Raw genomic sequence first — 8420 nt, forward strand, 5'->3', positions numbered from 1 at the left:
CCAAACGTATATACTTGTACCATGTATATATGTGCATATATATGTGTATGTGTGCATAGGTATATATATATGTGCATGTATATATGTATATATATATGTATATGTATGTATATGTGTGTGTGTGTGTGTACATATATATATATATATATATCAATGAATATAGTCATCTCTTTATTGTACGAACCTCTCTGTCACTGTGGCAGTGAACAGTGACATTGCCCACTATGGATGACCTCCATACGACTTATGGCTGTTAATGAATATGATGTATTTCTTTGTATGAACCTCTGTCTTTTGGCTGGCAGTGAGGTATTCTCCACCTCAGTTATACTAGACTGAATTGCTCTGAATGGGGTAAACTGTACTACAAGCTCTGTCAATGATTTGTTAAGCTTGAAAAAAAGACGTGAGCGTAATCGTGGCGGGGATAGAGAGATGTACTTTTTTTTTTGGTCAACCTGGGTTCCCAATTCCTCTCTCCTCTCTCATTTGCCTGCTCACCCTCCTTGTTGTCTCCTCTCTCGTCCTTTGTCTCTTGCTGCCCTCCATGTCTGCCTTCCTATCACTACCTGGGTCAGTAATTACGGTTTCCATCATGGCAGTCACTAAGACCATATTACCTGCGCTCCCCACCCACTGCCATGGACGTACACATTACCATGGGGCAGCCTTACCCACTACTGGGAGATGCCACCATTTCTCCTGATATGTGCCACACACTACCTTAGACCATCAACCATCACATAAACCACTACACTGGATCCACCTCACACAGACGGGCCACCCGCTTCTCTGTAGCCAATTCCACTATCATGTGCCATCCATTACATGAGACCCCACTCTCTGGGCCATGCCCTTCACTACCCTGGAACACTGCAGTTGAGCTTGATCAGCTGCTCTCCACCTCTGTTCAGTGATCATGGATGTATTATGAAACAACAGATGGTTTACCGTCGTTGCTATACTCAGGTAACTCAACGTACCTTACCTGCTACACTTAATTAACACCTTTACACCTGAAAATTCCTCATATTCCCTTAAAAACAGTACACACACACACACACACACACACACACACACACACACACACACACACACACACACACACAATGCTAAACTCTCAACAATCAAGAACCATGATCTCTCCTCCAGGCCACTCACATCTCCACCACAACCGCACCACAACCGCTCACTTCTCCACCACAACCGCTCACATCTCCACCACAACTCCTCACATCTCCACCACAGCCGCTCCATCTCCACACATCGCTCCACATCTCCACACAACTCCTCCATCTCCACACATCCGCTCCCTAGCCCATCTCCACAACAACTCATCTCCACCACAGCTCTCCATCTCACACCTTCCAGGATACAAGGGTCTGGGACAATAATTGGCCTCTTGTTAACTGAGGTGGTGGGGCATCTGCCTGTCACTGACACAGTGATAGTGGAAGGAGGGGGAGGAGGGAAGGAAGGAGGAAGGAAGGAGGAAGGGAAGGAGGTACAGGAGGAGTTGGCAACGACGGTACACTGATATAACTCAACAATCAGTGTGTTACCTCGTGGCCAACAACAGGGAAATATTTAACTTACGAATCTTGAATAATAAGCAGTCGAGGGCCAGGGGAGGGCCAGAGGCCAGGCAGTCATCGCGAAGATGTGACTGTCAAGTGGACCCTAAGCCGAATAAATGCCCATCATATGGATTCAGTCAGAACTTACACAAATAGTAGTAGGCTTCTTTGGGCCCCAAAACTTAATGAGCTCCTGTCATAATAGGTTCCAGTCTTAATGGGTTCCCGTCCAAATAGACCACACACGTAATGGGAATGAGACCCATCTGACTGAAAACCTGTCAAGACCATGCAAGGTGAGATAATCCTTATGCTAATACCACTATTTCATCTCTGTCTTTAACTAACTGTCTCTCTCAGGTGACCTTAAGAGCTGCTGTTCACAAAAGGTTCAGTCATTTCCATACTGTTAATACTGTACAGTTTATATCTATATAAACCTTTTCCGTTAAGTTCAGGTGAGAGATGATGACACACCCTGATTACCTGTGGCAGCATACCTGCCCCCCATGCAGGTGGAGGTGTGAGGGGGAAGGAATGACGCACCACCACCACCTGCACATTTTTCCTCCTGGCTATAAATAAAGTGACTATAAGAAACATTTGCTTCATCAATTATATATAGAATAACTCTTAAGAGACATATGTTGCTTTACCTGTTCCTGCTCCTATAACTACTGTGTATATTGTGCCAAAACACATCTGTTGCCTCACCTATAACATAAGTAATTTAGATGGAAGAAATCTCTCTCTCTCTCTCTCTCTCTCTCTCTCTCTCTCTCTCTCTCTATTTATTCTGCATAAGCTCAGGAACTACAGCTCCCTCTCCATCCATATAACTTCTGCTATTTCTTCTTCTCTTCTCTTTGCGCGACAATATAAATAGCTCTGGAACTGAATATGAGCCATATAACATATACGCACAACGCTCGTGAGAAAAACATCCTTTCATCTCAGCTGAAAGTCTTTGATATACTCTCAGAAAAAAAGAGAGATAAGGTTAAATGAAGAGCGCTGTTTTAGCTGAGGAGAAAAGAGCGTCTACCGTCGTGTGTGTGTGTGGGCCACGGCCAGCTCTCAGCGCCAGCGGGTCATTCATGGCCAGGTTGTATACGAACAGCAGGTTGTGTAGAAGCCTTGTTGGTGCCAGAGACAGGTGGAGCAGTGAGGAGGGGAGGGAGGAGGGAGGTAAGAAGGGAAGGAAAGGAAAAAGGGGAAGAGGAAGAGGAGGGGAGGGGAGAGGGAGGGGAAGGAGGAGAAAGGGATAGAGAGTTGGGACAGATAAAGAAAGTGAAGGATAAAAGGCACAGAGAAGGAGATCAGAGCTATACGGAGGGACAGGGGAAGAAGAAGGAGGGAGGAGAAAGGAATTTGAAGAGAGGGAGTGGAAAAAAAGATGCGAGAGAAAATGGGAGGAAATAAGTATAAGAATCAAAAAGAGGAAAAAGGAAAAGGGAGAAGAGATTCACGGAACAGGAAAGATGAGGAGGAGGAGGAGGAGGAGGATGGGAGGAGGAGGAGGAGGAGGAGGAGGAGGAGGAGGAGGAGGAGGAGGAGGAGGAGGAGGAGGAGGAGGAGGAGGAGGAGGAGGAGGAAACAAGTCAGTGGGTGGGTGTGTACAGTGATGGATGCACACACACCACACACACACACACACACACACACACACACACTTCCTAGTATTGCTCTAAATAGCTCAACTGTAGGGTCGTGCTAATTTAGTGCTATAAAAATAGGAGTAATTAAGGCATCAATTACCAGGCGGAGGTACAGGCACAGAAATCTTTTCGCTACTGTAATGGTGAGTCAGTGCCTTCTCTTTGATAGTAATTACTTCTTCTCAGGTATTTTATTATTATTATATTATTATTATTATTATTATTATTATTGTTGGACATGGAATCATTGGTGTATAATGTCTACCTGACCTGACCTGACCTGACCAAACTAACCCTAACCTAACTAACCTAACCTAACCTAACCTAACCTAACCTAACCTAACCTAACCTTACCTAACCTAACCTAACCTAACTTACACCACCAGAGAACTCCGTCACCTAACTGCCATACTTTAACATTCGGTCCGTAACTCGCGAAACTATAGGTGACATCTCCGGCAGGTGTTTATAGCCTTACCTGCCACTCTAAACATCTCCATCAGGTGTTTATAGCCCACCTGCCACTCTAAACATCTCCGGCAGGTGTTTATAGCTACCTGACACTCTAAACATTCCATCAGGTGTTTATAGCCTTACTGCCCTCTAAACATCTCCATCAGGTGTTTATAGCCTGACACTCTAAACATCTCCATCAGGTGTTTATAGCCTTCTGACACTCAACATCTCCGGCAGGTGTTCCTGACCTCTAAACATTCTTGTTAGCCTTACCTGACACTCTAAACATCTCCGGCAGGTGTTTATAGCCTTACCTGACACTCTAAACATCTCCATCAGGTGTTTATAGCCTTACCTGACACTCTAAACATCTCCATCAGGTGTTTATAGCCTTACCTGACACTCTAAACATCTCCGGCAGGTGTTTATAGCCTTACCTGACACTCTAAACATCTCCATCAGGTGTTTATAGCCTTACCTGACACTCTAAACATCTCCATCAGGTGTTTATAGCCTTACCTGACACTCTAAACATCTCCGGCAGGTGTTTATAGCCTTACCTCCTAAACATCTCCATCAGGTGTTTATAGCCTTACAACTTCTAAACATCTCCGGCAGGTGTTTATAGCCTTACCTGCTCTAAACATCTCCATCAGGTGTTTATAGCCTTACCTGCCACTCTAAGCATCTCCATCAGGTGTTTATAGCCTTACCTGCCACTCTAAACATCTCCATCAGGTGTTTAAAGCCTTACCTGCCACTCTAAACATCTCCATCAGGTGTTTATAGCCTTACCTGCCACTCTAAACATCTCCATCAGGTGTTTATAGCCTTACCTGCCACTCTAAACATCTCCATCAGGTGTTTATAGCCTTACCTGACACTCTAAACATCTCCATCAGATGTTTATAGCCTTACCTGCCACTCTAAACATCTCCATCAGGTGTTTATAGCCTTACCTGCCACTCTAAACATCTCCATCAGGTGTTTATAGCCTTACCTGACACTCTCTAAGCATCTCCATCAGGTGTTTACAGCCTTACCTGCCACTCTAAACATCTCCATCAGGTGTTTATAGCCTTACCTGCCACTCTAAACATCTCCATCAGTGTTTATAGCCTTACCTGACACTCTAAAATCTCCGGCAGGTGTTTATAGCCTTACCTGCCACTCTAAACATCTCCATCAGGTGTTTATAGCCTTACCACACTCTAAACATCTCCATCAGGTGTTTATAGCCTTACCTGCCACTCTAAACATCTCCATCAGGTGTTTTAGCCCTACACTCTAAACATCTCCGGCAGGTGTTTATAGCCTTACCTGACACTCTAGACATCTCCATCAGGTGTTTATAGCCTTACCTGACACTCTAAACATCTCCATCAGGTGTTTACAGCCTTACCTGACACTCTAAGCATCTCCATCAGGTGTTTATAGCCTTACCTGACACTCTAAACATCTCCATCAGGTGTTTACAGCCTTACCTGACACTCTAAACATCTCCATCAGGTGTTTATAGCCTTACCTGCCACTCTAAACATCTCCATCAGGTGTTTATAGCCTTACCTGACACTCTAAACATCTCCATCAGGTGTTTATAGCCTTACCTGACACTCTAAACATCTCCATCAGGTGTTTACAGCCTTACCTGACACTCTAAGCATCTCCATCAGGTGTTTATAGCCTTACCTGACACTCTAAACATCTCCATCAGGTGTTTACAGCCTTACCTGACACTCTAAACATCTCCGGCAGGTGTTTATAGCCTTACCTGACACTCTAAACATCTCCATCAGGTGTTTATAGTTTATAGCCTTACCTGACACTCTAAACATCTCCATCAGGTGTTTATAGCCTTACCTGACACTCTAAACATCTCCGGCAGGTGTTTATAGCCTTACCCGACACTCTAAGCATCTCCGGCAGGTGTTTATAGCCTTACCTGACACTCTAAACATCTCCATCAGGTGTTTATAGCCTTACCTGACACTCTAAACATCTCCATCAGGTGTTTATAGCCTTGCCTGACACTCTAAGCATCTCCATCAGGTGTTTATAGCCTTACCTGACACTCTAAACATCTCCATCAGGTGTTTATAGCCTTGCCTGACACTCTAAGCATCTCCATCAGGTGTTTACAGCCTTACCTGACACTCTAAACATCTCCGGCAGGTGTTTATAGCCTTACCTGACACTCTAAGCATCTCCGGCAGGTGTTTATAGCCTTACCCGACACTCTAAGCATCTCCGGCAGGTGTTTATAGCATATACGAGTGTAATCTGTTATATATGAAACCTCTAATTAACGGACTATGTGTAAAAGATTAACCCGCAAAATATTAGTCCGGTATTTGAGAGTTTCACCATATTAAAGAACGGACGGATTGAAAGACGGACTAACGAAGAAAACAACACTAATATATTTTCGTAAACAAATGAAATAAACGAATATCATAACAACAGCAAAAACCCTGAAAGACTAAACAATAATGACCTCTGACCTCTGACCCCCACAGCACCAATAAGAGTACTTCTCCCCTACCCAAACGACATGGCACTGTAGCTGGGCACTTGTTATGTTCACCGGTACTAGACGTGGAAACTACAATCACTGGTCCGAGCCATAAATCCCTTACAATAACAACAATAACGATAGCGAGAGGGTCGACAGGGGTGATGTGTCGACAGGGGTGATGTGTCGACAGGGGTGATGTGTCGATAGGGGTGATGTGTCGACAGGGGTGATGTGTCAACAGGGGTGACGTATCGACAGGGGTGATGTGTCGACAGGGGTGATGTGTCGACAGAGGTGATATATCGAGAGGGATAAAAATATCCCTTCACCTGGACGATCATTATTACCAGGGAAGTGTGGTGCCTCCAAACAGAAAAATTAGGTCAAATAAGAATGAGCCAAGGTGGATGACCAAAACACTTAAACATGACATAGGAATAAAGAAAGGAATTTATAAGAAATTAAAGGGAGGGGAGGAGCAGCTCCGAAATAGGTATAATGAACTATCTAGGAATGTTAAGAAAAATGTAAGGAAGGCAAAGAGGGACTAAGAAATCAGGATAGCAAGAGAATCCAAGGCGAATCCCAAGGGATTTTTCCATGTATATCGGACAAAGGTCAAGGACAAAGTGGGACCTTTAAAGTCAGAGAGGGAGGAAGTGATCTATGATAGTGAGGAAATAAGCAAAGCATTAAACAGCTACTTCTTATCAGTTTTCACAGAAGAAATTCACGAGGAAATTCCAGAGGTAGAACTGATATTTAGGGGAAATGAAGAAGAGTAATTAAAGAATATCTCTATCAGAAAAGAGGATGTTCTTAAGAAGATAAATAAACTAAAGAAGACAAAATCCCCAGGGCCGGATGAAATTTTCCCTTGAGTTTTGAAAGAGTGTAAGGAACAGATTAGCAGACCCCTCGTAAATTTATTTACAAAATCATTAGACACGGGAGTTGTGCCAGACTTGTAGCAAATGTAGTACCCATATTCAAAAAGGGAGACAGAGCATCAGCGTCAAATTACCGGCCGATTAGTTTGACGTCAGTAGTGGGGAAATTTCTTGAATCAATTATAGCAAATAGCATCCGATCGCATTTAGAGAAAAACAAATTAATCTACGACTCTCAACATGGGTTTACAAAGGGAAAATCTTGTCTAACAAATCTGCTGACGTTTTTTAGGAAAGTCTTCGAGGTAGTATATAATGACGAAAATTGCGATGTTATTTACTTAGACTTAAGCAAAGCTTTTAACAAAGTACCGCATCAGAGGCTTCTGAGAAAAGTTAAGGCTCATGGTATCGAGGGGAAAGTTTTAAATTGGATAAAATCATGGTTCACCGATAGAACACAGAGGGTCAGCGTAGATGGTGTTAAATCTGAGTGGGGCTGTGTAACCAGTGGGGTTCCCCAGGGGTCAGTACTGGGCCCACTCTTGTTCATAATCTACATAAACGATCTAGATACTGGAATCAGCAGTGACATAAGCAAGTTTGCGGAAGACACCAAAATAGGGCGGCAGATTAATTCAGGGCAGGATGCAAATGCACTACAGGATTTAAATAAACTGCAGGAGTGGTCAGAAAAATGGCAAATGAAATTCAACATCAGCAGGTGCAGCGTACTTAATATTTGAAGAACAAATACTGTCAATGTATACAGCCTTAACAACACCAACCTAGAGAAGTCGACTTGTAAAAGAGACCTAGGGGTACTTGTAAGCCCGGACCTATGGCCTGGAAAACAGTGCGTTAATGTTCGAAATAAGGCAAACAGAGTATTGGGTTTTATATCTAGAAATGTAAGTAATAAGAATGGAGAGGTCTTATTGCAACTATATCTTGCGCTAGTCAGGCCGCACCTCGATTATGCTGTTCAGTTCTGGTGCCCTTATTATAGAATGGATATCAATTCACTGGAGTCGGTGCAGCGAAGAATGACGAAAATGATACCGGGACTTAGAAACCTTCCATATCAAGATAGGTTAAAGAAACTAAACTTGCATTCCATAGAAAGACGAAGAGTGCGGGGAGATATGATAGAAGTATTTAAGTGGGTGAAAGGAATCAATAAAGGCGATATAGGTAAAGTTCTTATAATATCCAAGCAGGATAGGACTCGCAGCAACGGATTTAAGTTGGATAAGTTTAGGTTTAGGAGGGAGATAGGAAGGAACTGGTTCACAAATAGGGTGGTGGACGAGTGGAACAAGCT

The sequence above is a fragment of the Homarus americanus genome, unplaced genomic scaffold, assembly GCF_018991925.1.
Source record: "Homarus americanus isolate GMGI-L3 unplaced genomic scaffold, GMGI_Hamer_2.0 scaffold23578, whole genome shotgun sequence".
Taxonomy (NCBI): Eukaryota; Metazoa; Arthropoda; class Malacostraca; order Decapoda; family Nephropidae; genus Homarus; species Homarus americanus.